Genomic DNA, 20719 nt, shown 5'->3' with positions numbered 1-20719 from the left:
TGAGTTTATTTCTGAATTACTTATTCTATTCCTTTGACCTCTTCGTTTTTTTTTTCTTTCTTTCTTTCTTTCTTTTTTTTTTTGCATCAATATCAAAAAACTACTTAAGCTTTACAGTAAGTGGTGATATACGGGAGATAAGGTATTTAGGCTTTTTTTCTTCTTTGGTATTGCTTTACCTACTGTAGGTCATTGCATTTTTATATATATTTGAGAATCAAGTCATCAGTTTACAAAAATATACCTGCTGAGATTTTCTGGGAGTTGTACTGAATCAATAGATCAGTTTGAGTATAAATTGCATTTTAGTACTGAGTTTTTGTTCTGTGAACATAAATGCATTCCTTCATTTATTTAGGTTTTTTATTTCTCTAACTGAGATTTTATAGTTTTCAGTGTAGAGGTATTATAAATTCTCAATTAGATTTATTCCTAAGTAGCTGTATTTTTATACTACAGTAAATAGTGTTTTAAAATATAATATTTTCAGTTGTTTGCTGCTAACATATAGGAATACAATTTATTTTACTATATTGAATCCGAATTCAGCAAACTTGCAAAATTGCTTACTATGGGTACTAGTTTGTAGTTTTGTGCATTGTTTTTGATTTTCTACATATACAGTATTATCATCTGTGAAAAATATCTGCATTATTTACACTCCAATTTTATAGTGTTTTCTCTCCTTACTGAATCGGCTAGAATCTCCAAGACAATGTATAGATATAGATGATAGTGGATATCTTTTCTTATTCAGGGGGAACATATCCACTACTTTGCTATTTGGTATAATTTTATCTCTAGAAACTTTTGTGTAAATGACATTTATCATATTTAGAAAGTGTTCTTGTATTCATAGCTTGTGGAGAGTTTTAAAACTGCTTACTTGAGAAATGTTATTGTATCATATTGTTCTTCATATATTGAGTCAAATATAATTGTTTTTCTTTTTCCTTTTTTTTTTTTTTTTGAGATGGAGTCTCGCTCTGTGGCCCAGGCTGGAGTGCAATGGCATGATCTTGGTTCACTGCAACCTCTGCCTCCCAGGTTCAAGTGATTCTCCTGCGTCAGCCTCCCGAGTAGCTGGGACTACAAGTGCCTGCCATCACACCTGGTTAATTTTTTGCATTTTTAATAGAGACGGGGTTTCACTGTCTTAGCCAGGATGTACTCGATCTCCTGACCTTGTGATCCGCCTGCCTCTCCCTCCCAAAGTGCTGGAATTACAGATGTGAGCCACCTTGCCCGGCCTGTTTTCCTTTTGGTCATAGTTTTTATATATTGCAACAATTTTGTAATCTTGCATTTCTGGGGGTATAACCCTAAACTATCATAATATATTTTACTTTATGTACATTTTTTGATTCAATATATAGCTTTTTAGATTTTTTTCATTTAAATTATAAGAGACACTAGTCCATAACTTTCCTGTATTATGATGTTCTTGTCAGGTTTTATAATTAATATGTCCTTATACATGAACTGGGAAATATTTTTTCATCATTTCTTTATTATTATTACTTTTATTTTAAATTGACATATAATATTTGTGCATATTTCTGGGCTTACCTTAGTATTTCTATTCTATGGCAGAATTTACATAAGATTTTCCTTATTTTTTTCTTATATGTTTGTGAAAATTCACCAAAGAAGCCACTAGGACTGGATTTTTTTCTGAGAATATTTTTCTATTAGTGATTCAATTTCTTTAAGATTTTCTAATTCATCACATATCAATTTTAGGCAATTGTGTTTTTCAAGAAAGTTTTTAGGTTTATCTGAAATTTGTATAAAGTTGTATCTTATTGTCTTTTTAGCATCTTTAGTATTTGCAGTGATTTTCTAATCCTTACTGATACTGCTAATTTGAATTTTTTCTCTTATTCCCTTTGGAATTGCTAGGGGATTTTCAATTTGATTCAGCTTTCAAAGTGAAAAACTATTTTATTGTTAGACTATTGTCCATTATCTCTTTTCTATTTATTTTATTTTATTGTTTTTGATTTATTACTCGAGTTCCTATTTTTATTTGTTTCTATGTTCTTAGAGTTCAGTTTTCTGTTCCTTCATTAACTTCTTCAGATGGAATCTAAAGTATTGACTTTTATCTTCTTTCATTTAACACATGCCCTTAAAACAATTATTTATTTCTTTAAGGGCTGCCTAAATGAATTTCATGAATTTTGATATGTCTTATTTTCATTTTTATTCAGCTGAGATATCATCTATCAACTGTGACACTCTAACTGACATAAGGGTTATTGAGAAGTGTAGGTATTATTATCATTTTGTGTTTTCTGAGACAACGTCCCACTCTGTTGCACAGGCTGGAGTGTAGTGGTGTGATCACAGCTCATTGCAGCCTCAACCTCCCAGGTTCACACAATCCTCCTGCCTCAGTCTCCTGGGTAGCTGGGACTGCAGGCATCCACCAACAAGCCTGGTTAATTTTTAATTCTTTGTAGAGATGAGATCTCACTATGTTGCAGAAGCTGGTCTTGAACTCCTGGATGCAAGAAATCATCTTGTTCTGGCCTCCCAAAGTTCTGAGATTACAGGCATGAGCCACTGCATCCAACCAAGGAGTATATATATTATTTTGTATATGGTTAGAAAATTTTGATTACTATTTTTGGACATTAATTTCCAAAGAGGTCAGAAATATACACTTTATGATTTTAAAGGTTTTAAATTAACTAAAGCTTGCTTTCCTGTCCAGAACATAACATCATTAAATTTTTCATGTGCATTGAAAAAAGTGTGTATTTGTTCTGGAAGTACTATTTTTCCTATTTATTTTTTTAGCAATAAAGTCAAGTTGTTAAAGCATGTTAAGGCATGTTGCTCAAAATCATTCAAATGTTCTACATTCTTACAATTTTTTTCTTCTCATTTTGTCAGTTATTATGGTAGCAAATGTGTTTATTCTTTGAGTATGTGATATTTGATTTGTATGTTAAAGTTATGTTATGGTTTTAGACATACAAAAGTTTAGGATTAGCATATCTTTCTCTTATTAAATTGACAATCATTGTGAAATATCTCTCTTCAATTATGGTAATGAGTTGCCCTAAAGTCTACTTTGGGAGAGAATGTTTATGGCATATGTCTTTACCTTGTCTTCCTTTTCAACATATATGACTGATTCCTTGTATTTGGAGTGGGTTTTATATGCAAATTGACAGTTATAAATTTGTAAAATTCTAGTATGACAATCTTGGTCTTTAACTCCTAGATTTATTTGTGCTTAATGCAGTTAGTAATGTAGTTGTGTATAAATCTACCATCTGGCTCTTTTAACAGTATAATATCTATTATTCTTGCTTATATTATTACTTAAATCTTCATAAATATTTTTGACAATTCCTTGTATATACCACCCTATGTATAAAACAACCTATTTCTGTATTTTAACCTACATACAAATTCATGATGACTGTTTTGTATGCAAAATTTAGAGCTAAAAGTAGCCTCATTAATTATTGCTGCAATTTTCTCTTGAAATCATACTTAAAACACCACATATCTACTTCAGCTGATTGATAGAATTACAATGTATGCAGTTACAAGAGCATTTTCACTCCAAGCACCATATAAAATGCTCTACTGTATTGGCAATGAAAGCTACATTTGGTCTCTACTGCTTCCAAAGAATGCACTTCATTTGTCCTAGTGGCAGCTGGCCTGAAATACTGAAAGCAGAGGCAAGCAGGCTGAACACATATATAGAGCTTCAGAAACTCTAAGGAAAAACTTAATGGAAAAAAATGTGTGCTTCCTTTACAGACTTTTCAACTTAAGATATATGCAAAGGATGATTAGTTCTGAAATGTTACAGCGAACAGTAGTGAAGTCCCAGACACATCTGTTATGAACTCCTATCAAGTGTGAGGCAAAAAAAAAAAAAAAAAAAGATTTATGTTCTGTGGAAAATTTTACTGGGGCTTAAAGTATGGCAATTCATATAGGTACAAAGTTCTATGGAAGTCCACCTAATCTTATCTTTTTTTTTTTTTTTTAACCATGGAACAAAATTAATTGACTTTCTCAATAATTTTCTATATGTATGTCATTTTTAACTGTTTCCCCCATAATCCCTGTATGGCAAAAATTGGAAATAAATGAATATATCTTTGTTTTTTAAACTTTTTCTCAAGATTTACACAAATAATTTTAAAAACATTATCCAAATCCCAGTATCAAGAGAGAAACACTGTTAATGACTTGGGCATTAACAGTGCCTATATACACACACACACAAACACATTTATGGCTCTCTCTTTCTCTCTCTATATATATATGTATAAATATAGTTATGACTAGCTATTATTTATTAAACAATATGAGCTATGATTTATACTAACTCAGAATTTAAGAGTTATCACATTTACTCCTTAAAATATTTATAATTATAAAGTAGAAGTTATTTTCAACTCTACTTGATAGAAGAAAAAAAGACAAAAGGAATTTTAATAAGTTGTCCAAGTCATGCAGGGATTAAAGAACTGGAATTTGAACAAAGCAAGAAACCATTGAAAAAAATGTTAACTTTCCCTCACTGTCTTCTGTCTCTTTCTCTCCATCCATTTAAATAGATCACTCTGTTTATATATTTTCATAACTATTTTGTCTCATTTCTTGTTTTATCTAGTTAAAGCCTCTGTATATTTGTGCTTAAAATATGTTCATATCTATAGTAATATTCTTTGTAATTGTCTATTATATCTTTCATCAATGTTTCATTTTTTACCTGACACTGTTATTTTGTTTTTACTATTTGAATCTTCTTTAAGAGTAAGTAACTAATTTGACCTATTCTCAGATTAGCCCTCTGACACTTGTTGTCATGAGCAATATGTTTGGTGTTACTTTTCTGATCTTATATTATGCAGTTTTTGTTTCATTGTTTGAAAATTTCCTCATGTTTTCATTTTTACATTAATGATCTGGGAGTTATAGTTAGCAAAGTTAACAATTATCTTTTAGAAAACATAATTTACTCTGTTTGGCCATGGTCTGTATTAAGAATATTTCTTCCAGACTATGTGCAAGCCGATCCATGATTTAGTTATGAATTATGAATGAATTGTGAATTATCTATTTTCTGTCTATCTGTTGATCTACCTACCTGCCTGTCCTCTACCCCCCTTTTCCTGTGGTCCTCTGGTCACCCAGTCCCTCCACACTGTAGCCACCATGTTGTGTGTGCTGTCTACCCATCTGACTCCTTCAGCTGCTCTCCCCTGCTCTCTCTTGCTGCAGTCACAATATATAAGGAAGAAAGAGTGTGTGTACTTTTACCAGTCATTTAAATACATTGAATCTTTCATGTTATGAACTACTGGCAAAATAAGTTCAACATAATATTAGCTGGAGAATATTCAAAGTAGAAGAAATAAGCTGTGTGATAGAGGTCATGCTACAGAAAGACTGGGAAATCTATTAGAAAATAAAAACTCTGAGAAATAGAATTCTGCATGGTTAGTGAGATTATACAAGAAAGTACTTCTGAGATAGAGAAAGCAAATTATAATTATTAAATAAGAGGTATCATGTATTTAATTGCCACAATGGAATTGCTAAAAGTGTTTTGTTTGTGGAGGGGGGGAAAGCTTCCCAGAGGAGCTGGCATCTGAATTGGATTTGGAAAGATGAGTCCGCTTTCCCTAGGGACTTGGTCTGATGGTTTAAGCACTTTGAATACGCCAGGTGCTAACCTAATTTAGATAAGTTTCTAACTAGGCCTATGTCAATTCAGCAATTTATTTAATTCTTAACCAAACAGATCATCAAATTTTAAACCAGATGAGTGAATTGTTGTCCAAATGGATGCTTAACCTTCCAAAATATCAGGTCATTGCCAGTTGATTGCGTGTTATAATATCCTATTTTTTGCATCATAAAAATCACACCAGGTTGACATTTCCTTCGTTGCATTGCCCCAATTACCTTTTGTGAAGAAGTTTATGCTTCTTTATGAGGTTGTTTATGTTTTATCAAGCTCTGCCCACTGTGACTTTCGCTTCACTCCCTTTCATTTTCCAAGAGGAGCTTAAACCATCTGGCTCTGAGAGAGGGTGCATTGCATTACTGTCCCAGTGAGTGCTTCTGACTAATAAAGAGTCATCTACAAGACATTTTAAAAGCTTGTATTTAGCATCACAAATGCACATATAAGTGAATTTCTGTTCTTTACACCAACATTTTGCAAGTACCTGGCTTGTTGAAACATGCCATTGGGAAAAACAATCTGTTTTGCTAATACTTTAAGCTCTTTAGAGGGTAACTTCTGTGCTTTCTATGCATGGTTTACTTTATATCTTATCATAGGGGAAGCAAAGAGAAAATCTGTTCCTGTGTGTCGTTATAAACACAGTCGTAGAAGAACTGACAGTTGACCTATTTTCTAGTAACTAAAAAACAACACACACGAAAGCTATCTTAGAACAAATTGAGATGGATGCTTTCTTAAGTATCAATGAAAAAAAGTCATTAAAATTAAAATATTTCTTTCAATAAATGACGATTATCTTTTCCTTGGAATTTTCCCTTTGTTTTTGTTACCGGGTAATTTCATAACTATAATTTAGTTTTTCTATTCTAATTTCCTATCTATTTTTTTCTGAATGAAAATGTCAGAGGGCCATGTTGCAATGAATAATTACTCTTGATTGCACAGGAAAGAGTACCATTAACTGTTCATCTATGTTGGAAAATCTCACAGTAAATGTTTATATAAAGCACTGCCCATATCTATTAAATGAGATACTTTGTCTTACTTGGTAAAGAAGAAAGTTGTTCTTAATGTATAATCGTTTTCAATTACTGTATTAATGAAAGGAAAAAATAATAATAGGTAACCTTAAATTTTTCATATCTTTCTTATTTCAAGGATTTCAAGTGCAGAATCAAAGACATATAGCCATAATAAAATGTAAAATCACAAGCCCTCAGAATGAGAAGGGATGCCGAGGAAAATGCCTTCCCTGTCTCCACTTCTCTGAAGGCAGAGCACTGAAGCTTCTGTGCATCTGGTGAGCACATGGTCCAGAACTGCCAGTTTCAGGAGCCCTGATTAACTTGCCATAGAGGCTGGCTGTGTTAGACTTTCACTAAGGCCAAGAGATTTATTTTGTTCTATCTTATTTCATTACTATAAAAATCTGATTCTGGAGAGTTGCTTATTATTATGAACTCCTGTTTGAAGATAAGGAAATGAAAAAAATGAAGACCTAGGGTACTTTTTAAAAAGTGATACTATAAATAAGGAATAAAATGTGAAGTTGTATGGTTGTCTGGAGTTCTTCTGCTTCTCTCACCCATGTCAACACATATAAATAAATAAACTCCTAAGTACACTCATAATCTAGGTATTAATACTGTTTCACCAATTAACAAAGCAAACTCAACTAGCCATTTTTCTTGGTCCATAATTTTTTCAGTGATACATTTTTGTCAGTGATGAAAGGCTCAGCTGGAAAATTCTTGCTTAGGATCTCTCACATACTTGTAGTCAGATATTGACTGGGGCTACAGTAATCTGAAAGCTCAACTGGGCTGAACCAAATTGGCTTGTTGATCTGGTATCCAAATGATGCTGCCTGGCAGGCTGGAGCTCAGCCAGGAGTGTGTGTGAAACAGAGGAGGTTTCTTATGGACTCACAACCACAGCAGCAATGTCAGAGTTGCTGGACTTGCTTCATGTGAACTAGATCCTTCCGGAGAAAACATTCCCAGAGTTACAGGAAGAAGATGTAGGGCATTTTATCAGTTATCCTGATAATCACAGAGCACCACTTCTGTCACTCTCAATTAATCAAAGCAGTCACACCCCTACCCAGAGTCAAGGAGATGGGACATGAATTGCATATCCTAATGAAAGATTGTTCAAAATTCACTTTTATGTTGCCACAGTATAGAATAGTGTGTTGACTTCATTAGCATCAGTACTTTGTCATCAATATTTACAAAGGTCTATTACTCTCTAAGGAAAGTTTAAGTTATATTATTATTTTCTGTTCTCTAAGTTTATGTGCAAATTTAACCTATTCTTCAGGATTATCTACATTACTAGGTAAATCAGATTTGCATGATATATCTATATCTATAAGTATCATGTTAAACGGATGACAAACCCCTTGGAGCAGCCTCCATATTACTGATCATACGCCAAAGGGCCTGTCACTAGCAAGGCAAATGGTAACAAGGCATTAACGTACGTGGGCTTCACATGGCATTTATGTGGTCTTTCCTTTGGAATACTTCATACTAGATCGTGGATCACAGTAAAGTTCTTCATTTTTCCTATTACATGAAACATCTATACCTTTCAAATGCAGCTTTATTTTGATGGAATTAGAAAAGTGTTGTGATTTGACTTTTGCCTTCATCAATTGTTTGGCCACAGTATGGAAATAATAGCTTGATATATACCTATCTGTGATTTATGTCAGTCCTATTATTTGTCCCCATTTTTGGAAAATAAATAATACTTTATGTAAGCTAAAACCAATAGTAAGTGCTATCAGAGAGACTCAAATTCATCCTTATTCACTTTCAGGCTCAAAAAAATACTGTCAAAAAGCATAAATCAGAATTTTATTTATAAAAAATGACTTTTAATAAAATGAATGCATAAACTTTTTTCTATATCAAATCCTATGGGAAAGCATGTGCATAAAAGCAGCAGTCAGCTGTCTCCTTCCCTCTGTGTTCCATCACACAGCAACAAGTCCCTCAGCTCCTTTTTTATTCTTCTAATAGTTGCTTCCACAGCTCTCTATTTACTTCATTCAAACCCTTTCCACCAGACGTAATATTTATGTTACTTCATCTTTTGTGAGACTTCTTTAAGCAGTACATGTGATTCTCTGTTTCTAGGCCATCATTTTCCACAGTGTGTGTCTGAATTCCCATTTTTCAGAGGGCTACCCACTGTGTCTCCCATCTCCCACATTAACTTCCCTTGCCAGGCTGTGACGATACCTTTTTCCCTTGCACTATAATCAAGCCTGGACTCATCTACATTTTAGAGACCATGTTGGCCAGGTCCAATTCTGGACCGTGTAGGGTACTGGGATTCCTTTTAATATCTATGAGTCCGAATCATGGATCTTGACCCATCCTGAGAGGAAGGACCCTGCCACAGGAGACAAATAAAATTTTCTCTCTTTATTTCTGTTAATCATTGTTCAATGCATCATATTGTACGATGATGTGTTTTATAATTCTTTTGTATTAGTTTCTTGCTGCTATAACAATTTCCTGGCTAAAAGCTACTAAGGTAGTCAATAATTAGAGACAATTAATGTCACATCATAGTTCCTTTCTAATCCCATCACAATAAAGCAGTTCTTGAAAGGCATTGATGTTTCATGCAGGAGGAAAAATGAAGAACATTACTCTTATCCCTAACATAGTATGACGTACTTCAAAGGAAAAAACGCATGAACGCCATGTGAAGCCCATGTAAGTTAGTGTCCTGTTACCATTTGCCCTGCTAGTGACAGGCCCTTTGACCTGTAATTTGAAGGCTGCTCCAGTTTGACATCAGTTTAACCTAATAGATATAGATATGGATACATCAAGCAAGCCTAACTTACCTAGTGATGATGTACATCATCTTGAAGAATAGGCTATATTTGCATATAAACTTACAAAACTGATAAAAACGCAGCACAAATTTAATGTTTTACAGTTCTGGGGGGTCAGATGGTGGACATTGGTCTCACTGGGCTGAAACCAAGGTGTTGGTAGAGCTGTGCTTCTTCCTGGAGGCTCTCAGGGACAATTTTTTTTTTTTCTTGCATTTACCAGCTTCCACAGGCTGCCACACTGGGTGGCTGGTGGCCCATTTTTCCACCCACAAAATCAGCAATACTGGTTCAGTATCTCCCACACCTCGTCTCTCTGGCATTGCTCCTGTCCTCATATCTCCCATTCTGTTTTGCTTGCCTTCCTCTCCCACTTTTAAAGCCCTTGTTTCACATTGGGTCCACCCAGAAAATCTAAGCTAGGATACTCTTCTTGGTAAGGTTAGCTGATTAGCAATCTCAAGTCTCATTTGCTATGTAGCATAAAGTATTCACAGGTTGTGGGGATCTGGATAGAAACCTGAGGGCATGGCAGGGGTTGTCAGAGGAGGGGGGCATTATTCTACTGACCACACCTTTGTTTTTGCAAAAATTTCTATTTTTTTCTTTATTTGTTGTTAGAATTTAGTCTGTCAAACCCATTTATTGTTTCTCATGACTCTTGGCTCTCAAAATATAAGTATTCTAATAATTAGAAATGCCCTGTAATTAGAACTGTAGGAATAAGGATGCAAAAGTAACTCAAACTTAAACTTTGATTGAGTTGGATAAAATAATTACAAGAATCTTATCAAAGCTTGTGATTCTGTGATTCTAAGAAGAGTTATATACTGAAATATAAACCCATAGCGTGTTTCCACTTCTCAACAAATTGTCCTTTGAAGGGTGGAGGGTGAGTCATATAATTTTGAATTTGGGAGAGACTAAAATGTATTCAGACTGTTCAGTCTTTGATAACATTTTTCCTCTGGGGTTGAACATAGGTTATTAGATTAATTTCTATTCTGTACACTCATGAGTCTTCAAACGACAATGAATTTGACCCATTTTAATCACAGCTTTTTGGCACACCTTTGAAAAAATAATATTGAGGATGGAATATTGTTTGAGTATTTGAGCATAGCATTTTTCTCACCTAGCTAATCTTATTTAATTGACTTGTCTCCTTTTCAGAACTGTAAGGCTTAGTATACTATAACATACTTAAAGAATATTTCAAAATTACTTGCAAATTGTCCACTTATGACCATTGCCTCAGAAATTGGTTAAAGAAAAATCACAAGGCAGAGTAGCAAGATGTGACAAGTCATACTTTTCTCTCTAAAAGTGGAAAATAAGAGTTAGTCCAGAGCCACAAAGAAATCATTCTACTGCTCATCTAGGTTACCTAACCTCATCTCCTGTTGGGAAACCAAATGTGAGTTCAATTTTCAGAAGGATTTCAGACGGACACTTTCCTGCTTTGACTGGGGATTCCATTGAAATTGTCGTAAAAAAAAATAAGAGAAAAATAAAATGGATCCCAAATGGTGAACAGGAATATGGGTAGAAGTGTGAGTCCACGTGCCTCCCTATGAATCTACTTCTAGGACTTCAACAGCTAAAGTTTAACCTTTATCTTTCAGCTTGCTTGAAGCAAGAAATGTTATATTTTTTTCCACTGTTCCTAAATGCTCCCAGAAAAAATTGTGCCATCCTTTGTTTTTGTCCTAAAATGCTGGTGTGCTGCCGCAGAATATTCCTCCAACAGCAAAGTTACTTTTTGTGCAGAGTGCTAAGTGACGAGTGCACGATGCAGACATACTGTGCACACACAGCTGCACACAGACAGCACAGGACTTTCGAAGGGAGAGAAAGACAAAATTATGATTTGGATTCTGTATCTCCTTTTGTCATTCTTCTCCAATTTTGAGTCTTGTAGCTTATGTGCTAAGTTCCTTTTTGTTAAATATATTTTTTCCTACCCCAAAGTACATTCACGTTTATTTTGTCTCTACAGCTTACTGCAAAGTTAACTACAGTGAAGATGGAATTATCTTGTCAGAAACTGTAACATTAAATTACTCTAGAGGAGCATGCAGGTGCAAAACATGTTGTTTTTCAATGCAAATTCTGGGATTCTAATCCAAACACAACCTCCTTGCATATCTATCCCACAGACTAAAAATAAGGCTGATATATTTAAGATTGTGTGTGTGTGTATGTGCGTTTAAATTCAACTCAGTTAAAGGCATGCTTCTGGATAAGAATAGAAATTTCTATAATTTTAAATGTCCTAGATCTTGATGATTTGCACTCTAACCCTTCCCCAGAGTATATTTAATGTCAGTAAAAATATATGTTTTCTAAAATCAGAATATGAGACAACCAATTATGTTTAACAATAAAAAATCTGATAATGTACAGTTGGTTATTTTCTTGCAACACCACGATTTCATTTTTAGAGTTTCTCTGACAGATAAAAGTTCTTATGCTTCTAAAATCTTTAAAAAATAATAAAAATATATTTATACTGATTGTTATAAATCTCATTTTGTTAAAAATGTTGTGATATCTGACAGAGGACACTACCTACTTGCCTTTATCTATGACATAAGAATATTCAATATGAATTACATAAAACCTGCCCTTAGAAACTCAAGATTTAGAAAAATTTTAGCATTATATCTATTTGGGTATAACTCCACATTGTAGAACAGTATAGATACTTGATCGAGTTGGCAAGTATTTAATCCTGGTATAAACTGCAATGTCTCTTGCTACGAGCAGAGACTGTAGCCTGAAGTTAAATGAGGAAACTTGAGGTAAGGATTTTATTTCCCCTCATGGGATATTTTCATATTTTTCCTAAAGGCACGGTGAAGGTAAAACGAGAGAGAAAAGTAGTTGACTTTTCACAACTCTAAATGATGAATAGCAAAAGGAAAGTAGAATTTAGGAACATAGAAGTAAATTTTTAAATGGGGAATGTGTATTTGTGTATCTGTATATCCGGCTTTGGGAAAGGGATAAACTATTTAATTGTAAGAGGGGGAAAGAAATATTACATTGAGGCCAGGCACGGTGACTCATGCCTGTAATCCCAGCACTTTGGGAGGCCAAGGATGGCAGAACACCTGAGATCATGAGCTTGAGACCAGCCTGGCCAACATGGTGAAACCTTGTCTCTAGTAAAAATACAAAAAATTACCCCGGCATGGTGGAGGACACCTGTAATCCCAGCTACTCCGGAGGCTGAAGCAGGAGAATTGCTTGAACCCGAAAGGAGGAGGCTGCGGTGAGCCGAGATCGTGCCACTGTACTCCAACCAGGGTGACAGAGCGAGACTTCGTCTCAAACAGTAACAAAAACAAAAACAGAAATATTACATTGAATCTCTCCCAAACTCCCAGGGCATGAGAGTTTAATCAGAAAAACAAATAAACTAAAAACAATTCACAACTGTGATACAAAAATTATTTGCAACAAAAATAAAGCTCAATATATTTTGCTATCTCACAATTAAAATCAGCGGCTTTGTTCACTGAAAAAACCGCAGAGGCGGTGCATGTGCTGGCGAGAAGATGGCGGCGGCGGGGGAAGCAGCGTGAGCAGCCGGAGGAACGCCGAGTCCCATTGAAACGCACAGACATGGCCCTCCACAGCCCGCAGTAGATTTTTGGAGATTTTAGCCCTGATGAATTCAATCAGTTCTTTGTGACTCATCGATCTTCAGTTGAGCTTCCTCCGTACAGTGGAACAGTTCTGTGTGGCACACAGGCTGTGGATAAACTACCTGATGGACAAGAATATCAGAGAATTGAGTTTGGTGTCAACGAAGTCATTGAACACAGTGACACTTTGCCAAGAACCCCCAGCTACAGTATTTCAAGCACACTGAACCCTCAGGCCCCTGAATTTATTCTCGATTGTACAACTTCCAAAACAACCCCTGATGGTATCACTAAAGAAGCAAACTATGCCTCCCTCGACGGCCAGTACCCAGGCTCTGCCCTCGCTCTGGATGGAAGTTCTAATGTGGAGGCGAAAGTTTTGGAAAATGATAGTGTCTCAGGTGGTCTCGGACAAAGGGAGCGTAAAAAGAAGAAAAAATGGCCACCTGGATATTACAGCTATTTGAAAGATGGTGGTGATGATAGTATTTTCACAAAAGCCCTGGTTAATGGCCATGCCAGTTCAGCAGTCCTGAAGAGTGTCAGTGCAGAGCATGCAGAATTTATGGGTGACATGCCCCGTCCGTTTCTCCCAGGACTTGTAACAGCCCCCAGAACTCCACGGACTCTGTCAGTGACACTGTGCCTGACAGTCCTTTCCCCGGAGCACTCGGCAGTGACACCAGGACTGCAGGGCAGCCGGAGGGGGTCCCCGGGGCTAATTTTGGTCAGTCCTGCTTCTCTGCAGAGGCTGGCAGAGACACCCTGTCAAGGACAGCTGGGGCTCAGCCCTGCATTGGTACCGATACTACTGAAAACCTTGGAGTTGCTAATGGGCAAATACTTGAATCCTCGGGTGAGGGCACAGCTACCAACGGGGTGGAGTTGCACACCACGAAAAGCATAGACTTGGACCCAACCAAACCCGAGAGTGCATCACCTCCGGCTGACGGCACGGGCTCTGCATCAGGCACCCTTCCTGTCACCCAGCCCAAGTCCTGGGCCAGTCTCTTTCATGATTCTAAGTCCTCTTGCTCCTCGCCGGTGGCCTATGTAGAAACTAAGTATTCCCCTCCCGCCATATCTCCCCTGGTTTCTGTAAAGCAGGTTGAAGTCAAAGAAGGGCTTGTTCTAGTTTCAGAGGATCCTGTAGCCATAAAGATTGCAGAGTGACTGGAGAATGCAACCCTAATCCATAAACCAGTGTCGTTGCAACCCCGCGAGCTAATTAGTAAAGGGAAGTGGTGCTACATTAATGCTACACTGCAGGCACTGGTTGCTTGCCCGCCGATGTACCACCTGATGAAGTTCATTCCTCTGTATTCCAAAGTGCAAAGGCCTCGTACGTCAACACCCATGATAGACAGCTTTGTTCGGCTAATGAATGAGTTTACTAATATGCCATACCTCCAAAATCCCGACAAGCTCTTGGAGATAAAATCGTGAGGGGCATTCACCCTGGAACTGCCTTTGAGCCCACATATATTTACAGACGCCTGACAGTTAACAAGTGAAGCCTGTCTGAAAAGGGTCGACAAGACGATGCTGAGGAATACTTAGGCTTCATCCTAAATGGACTTCATGAGGAAATGTTGAACCTAAAGAAGCTTCTCCTACCAAATAATGAAAAACTTACGATTTCCAATGGTCCCCAAAACCACTCTATTAATGAAGAAGAGCAGGAAGAACAAAGTGAAGAAAGCGAGGATGAATGGGAGCAAGTGGATCCCCAGAACAAGACTTTCGTCGCCCGCCAGGCGGATTTTGTTCAGACTCCAATCACGGGCATTTTTCGTCTGTGGTTTACCAGCAGAGTTCAAAAGAATCTGCCACTTTGCAGCCTTTTTTCACATTACAGTAGGATATCCAGTCTAACAAGATACGCACACCCCAGGATGCACTGGAGAGCTTGGTGGCAAGAGAATCTGTCCAAGGTTATACCACAAAAACCAAACAAGAGGTTGAGATAAGTCGAAGGGTGACTCTGGAAAAACTCCCTCCTCTCCTTGTGCTACACCTGAAACGATTCATTTATGAGAAGACTGGTGGGTGCCAGAAGCTTATCAAAAATATTGAATATCCTGTGGACTTGGAAATTAGTAAAGAACTGCTTTCTCCAGGGGTTAAAAATAAGAATTTTAAATGCCACAGAACCTATTGGCTCGTTGCAGTGGTCTACCATCACGGCAACAGTGCGACGGGCGGCCAGTACACTACAGACGTCTTCCAGATCGGTCTGAATGGCTGGCAGCGCATTGATGACCAGACAGTCAAGGTGATCAACCAGTACCAGGTGGTGAAAACAACTGCTGAACGCACAGCCTACCTCCTATATTACCGCCGAGTGGACCTGGTGTAAACCCTCTGTGCGCTGTGTGTGCGCCCAGTGCCCGCTTCGTAGGATACCACCTCACACTCACTTGCTGCCTCTCTTCAGTGGCTCTTTAGAGAGAAATTCTTTCTCCCTTTGCAAGAATGGGCTAGAATGAAAAGGAGATGCCTTGGGGTTCGTGCACAACATAGTTTCTGTTGACATAGTTTCTTCTCCAGAATTAGATTGTTTTTATAGAATGTTTTGTAGGAATCACCATTTTAATGTTCCCATAAATGAGTAAGGTATTTCAATTTGCTTTTTAAAAAATTCAATCCTGTACTTTTTTCACTGCGTTCAGCAGTTGTTTTCACCACCTGGTACTGGTTGATCACCTTGACTGTCTGGTCATCTATGCGCTGCCAGCCATTCAGACCGATCTGGAAGACGTCTGTAGCGTACTGGCTGCCCGTCGCACTGTTGCCGTGATGGTAGACCACTGGAACGAGCCAATAGGTTCTGTGGCATTTAAAATTCTTATTTTTAAGCCCTGGAGAAAGCAGTTCTTTACTAATTTCCAAGTACAATTCCAACATAGTTTCTAGCTTCCAAATCAAAATCATTTGGTTGAAACAGACTGTCGCTTGATTTTAGAAAAGCCACAAAAACCCATATTTCTGAAATAATGCTGATTCCTGAGATAAGAAAGTGGATTTGATCCCCAGTCTCACTGCTTAGTAGAATAAATCCTGCACCAGCAATAACACTTGTAAATTTGTGAAAATGAATTTTCTCTTTCCTTAAAAAAGAAATTTTTTAATCCATCACACTTTTCTTCCCTACCCTTTAGTTTTTGTTAAATGATAAAAATGAGCCAGTTATCAAAGAATAACTAGTTCTTAATTCAAAAGAAAAATAAACATAAAAAATAAGTTGCTGGTTCCTAACAGGAAAAAATTTAATAATTATGTGGATAGAAACTGCTTACATACACATTACAGATCAAATATTTGGAGTTAAAATGTTAGTCTACATAGATGGGTGATTGTAACTTTATTGTCATTAAAAGATTTCAAATCGCATTCATGCTTCTGTGTACACATAACGAAAAATGGGCAAATAATGAAGATCTCCCCTTCAGTCTGCTCTGTTTAATTCTGCTGTCTGCTCTTCTCTAATGCTGCATCCCTAATTGTACACAGTTTAGTGATATCTAGGAGTATAAAGTTGTCGCCCATCAATAAAAATCACAAAGTTGGTTAAAAAAAGAAAGAAAGAAAGAACCTCAGAGACAGTGAAACAAAGGAATTAAGAGGTATGAGGAGAAAATAAGAGTAAGGTGACACCAGAGGAGTGATAAGCAAGAGATCACATTGCTGGTATGCATGCTGTGGTTTGTTCAAAGAGAATATTTTAATGGACCTACTTCATGTTTAGATTTTAGGTTTGTATGAGTTCACTACATCAACATTTAAATTAAAAAACAAAACAAAACAAGGCAAACCAACCATATTTCAATAACAAGAGTGTGGTATGCAAAAGGAATTTTTACTATTCCCGTGTTGTGTCCCTGAAGCTACTAATACAAGATAGAAATACAAGGAAATAAACTAAACCAATAGGGTTAAGTTATAATTCTGTTAATGTTAATGAGGCTGTAAAGTGAACAATAAATATAAGAATAAAAAAATTAGAAGGTAGCATAAAGAAATAAAGATATGAAAAAAATTAAGGAAATACAAGAGAAATGGGGAACAGAATGAGAAGCTCTGACATATATTTAATGGGAAGTCTGGAAATTAAGTAGAGAGAGACAAAATTCAAAGAGGAAAACAGGGTAAATTTTTTCAAACTTGATGAACGGCATGATCATCAAGTTGAGGAAATACACCAAATGCCTAAACTGGATAAATAAAAGGAATTCTCAGAGAAAAGGTACAAGAACAGGAAAACAAAGAAAAAAAAATCTTATATGTGAACAAAAAGACAAGGTGGATGGGCTTCAAAAGTTAAACAAACAGCAGCATTAAAAGCAGATTAAGCATACATTTCACCAGCAAACAGTCAAATAAATGCAGGGAGGGATACTACCAAGTCATTTAGGAAGTGACTAATTACAGAGGATTCTCCATTATCTGCTCACTAATTCTCTTTCATGAGGTAGGACAAATTAAAGATAATATTCAGGTAAACAACTACTCAGACATTTTTCTTCCAATAGACAAGTAACTGTTACTGAAAAAACTGTGAAATATATAATTTAAAAGGAAGAAATCTGCTTAAAGAAAGAAAAAGGAGGCTGTCAGAAGCAATGCCAAGTAAATAAGTTAGAATATCCACAAAATTTCCCCCGTTCTACCACAAAACTGTCCATGAGACCAGAAAAGAAGAAACAAATTGTCATTTGAAGGCTTTATAAATATCCCTTTTCTTAAGATCTACAAATAACAATTGAAACTAATAAGATAAATTTAGGACTACTTGTTCCACAAAAAAAAAAATTGGCTCAACTCATTAGCAACAATTAATTAAAATGCTTTTTAAATAAACTGCATTAATATATCAATGAAGTACATAAGATGGCTAGGAATAAAACTTAAAGATACATGAAGATAGAAAAACAGTTATAAGACTTTAAAGGATTGAGTTAAAAAATATAGGATTAATATTAAATATTGAAAATATTAAAATATTTCAAAAATTAAAATTTTATTTCAATATTAAAATTTAATAAAATATTTAAATTTTATTTCAATATTAAAATTTAATAATAAAATATTAAAATATTTTTAAAATCTAGGATTATACTAAAAAAATACAGGATTGAATTTTTTAAAAAGCAAATTGAAATACCTTACTCATTTATGGGAACATTAAAATGGTGATTCCTACAAAACAGTCTATAAAAACAATCTAATTCTGGAGAAAAAACTAAAACTTTGCTTTTGTGAAACTTGGTGACTCATGTATTTTTCTATCATTTTCCAGTAATAATTATAGGGATTATAGCACTACAGCCAAATTTGACATTGAGGAATATTTATAATTCTTTACAAGTTTCCAAATTCTACTTTTAAATGACCTTTTAGAGTTTAATATTAATTTCAATATCTTAATTAAATTTCATAATCACTATTAAATTTCATAATGTAATCAATTTAATAACATAATTATGTAAATGAAACAAAAAAAATCATATGAACAAAAAATAGTATAAAATCTGGCAATGATAGAAGTTTATGAAGATAGTGGCAAGTGAAAACTCCCATACACTATATTAGGGAATGTAAATTGACATATCTACTTGTGGTGAAAACTTTGCATTATCGAGGAGGTTGAAAATGCATATACTCAACCGTCCAGGAATTTCCCCTCTATATGGAAACATTCATACTTGTGATGAGGACACATATCTAAGATTTCAGTGCAGTATAAACACAGCACATTGTAAGCACATTGTAAAAGCCCCAGATACTTATTAAAAAGAGGATATAGCTGTAAACTGTCAAAAGGTATATAATGTAAAGCTGTAAGAAAATTATGTGAACCTAATTTCCATCTATCAATAATGATAAATCTGAAGAAAATAATACTTTGGTCAACCTTCCCCCAGACAGATTTCCAGATATTACATTTATGTGAAGATTTTTAGCACTCAAGAAAATCACTAAATATTTTTTATGAATGTGTGCTCTGTGTGTATGTGTGTGTGTAAATGAAAGGAGAGAATTTTTACCCAATTTCAGTAAAATGATTACAAAAACGAGGAATGGGTTTGGTGAGGGTACAAAGGATTCACTAACAGCAATGCTACTGCAACATTTTATAACATTTTAACATTACTTTATAAAAATAAAAGTTATGGAAGAAAGTTAACATTTACTAAATATATTCTGTATAATTAAGATATGACATAAAAGTTTTATATACACTAAGATTGCACATGTTGCTTTTTCTACTTCAAACAAGTTTACATATTCTCTTCTTGCTTTTAATATATATTGTAAATTTGTTCTTTATATTTATTCAGAATGTTATTCTAGGCTTATGTCTTTTCTAAATTTGGTAAAATAATACATTCTTTTTGAAAATTATGGTGATGTTTTATTGTAATACTATTACTTGATACAATAAGAAATTGGAAACCCTCTTTTGTTATAAATTTACCAATCCATGTGGAAAAAGACATTTGAGAACCATTGGTGGAAAGCATGTTAATAACAGTTACGAGGAAGTATAGTAGTCAGGGCTACTAATAGGGAGTGTTGGGGAAAAACTGGAAAATTAAAATCCGCAAATTTTTAATGCCATCATTCCATAAGTGAAATATGAATGATGACCATTAGCCACAGGAAAAAACGAATAAACTAATGTTAGGTTTTCTAGTGAATTTTACATGTCAAGTGTTACTGACTTTCATAAATTACATACCTTGTACTTGCAATATTTAACATGTGACTGCATTTAATATGTGAAGATGAAAATCAACTCTTGACTCCTGGCAAAACTCTACATATTTATTTATTTTATTTTATTTATTTTTGAGACAGAGCCTTGCTCTGTTGGCCAGGCTGGAGTGCAGTGGCAGGATCTCGGTTCACTGCAAACTCCACCACCTGGCCTCAAACAATTCTCCTGCCTCAGCCTCCCATCAGGGGAAACCCCACCCCCGATATTTAACGTGGGTTCTTTTCTATTTCCCTAAGTGTTGGCTGGTCTGATAAAAAAAGGGAAAGAGTACAAGAGAGAGAAATTTTAAAGCTGGGTGTTCCAGGGAGACATCACATGTTGGCGGTTTCCATGATGCTCCCTGAGCCATAAAACCAGCAAGTTTTTATTAGTGATTTTCAAAAGGGGAGGGAGTGCACGAATAGGGTGTGGGTCACAGAGATCACATGCTTCACAAGGTAATAAAATAGCACAAAGCAAATGGAGGCAGGGCAAGATCACAGGACCACAGGATGGGGTGAAATCAAAATTGCTAATGAAGCTTCAGGTATGCACTGTCATTGATAACATCTTATCAGGACACAGGGTTTGAGAGCAGACAACCTGTCTGACCAAAATTTGTTAGGTGGGAATTTCCTCATCCTAATAAGCCTGGGAGTGCTACAGGAGACGGGGGCTTATTTCATCCCTTCGGCTTCGACCGTAAAAGACGG

General features: G+C 35.6%; 1 pseudogene; it reads left to right on the top strand.

Moving 5' to 3' along the window:
- The first annotated feature begins 13208 nt into the window (after positions 1-13208).
- LOC104657657 lies at positions 13209-15605 on the top strand (annotated as a pseudogene).
- Positions 15606-20719: the final 5114 nt, after the last annotated feature.

The sequence above is a fragment of the Rhinopithecus roxellana genome, chromosome 6, assembly GCF_007565055.1.
Source record: "Rhinopithecus roxellana isolate Shanxi Qingling chromosome 6, ASM756505v1, whole genome shotgun sequence".
Taxonomy (NCBI): Eukaryota; Metazoa; Chordata; class Mammalia; order Primates; family Cercopithecidae; genus Rhinopithecus; species Rhinopithecus roxellana.
Note: the sequence above shows the minus strand (reverse complement) of the source record. Positions and strands in the feature narration are given on the sequence as shown.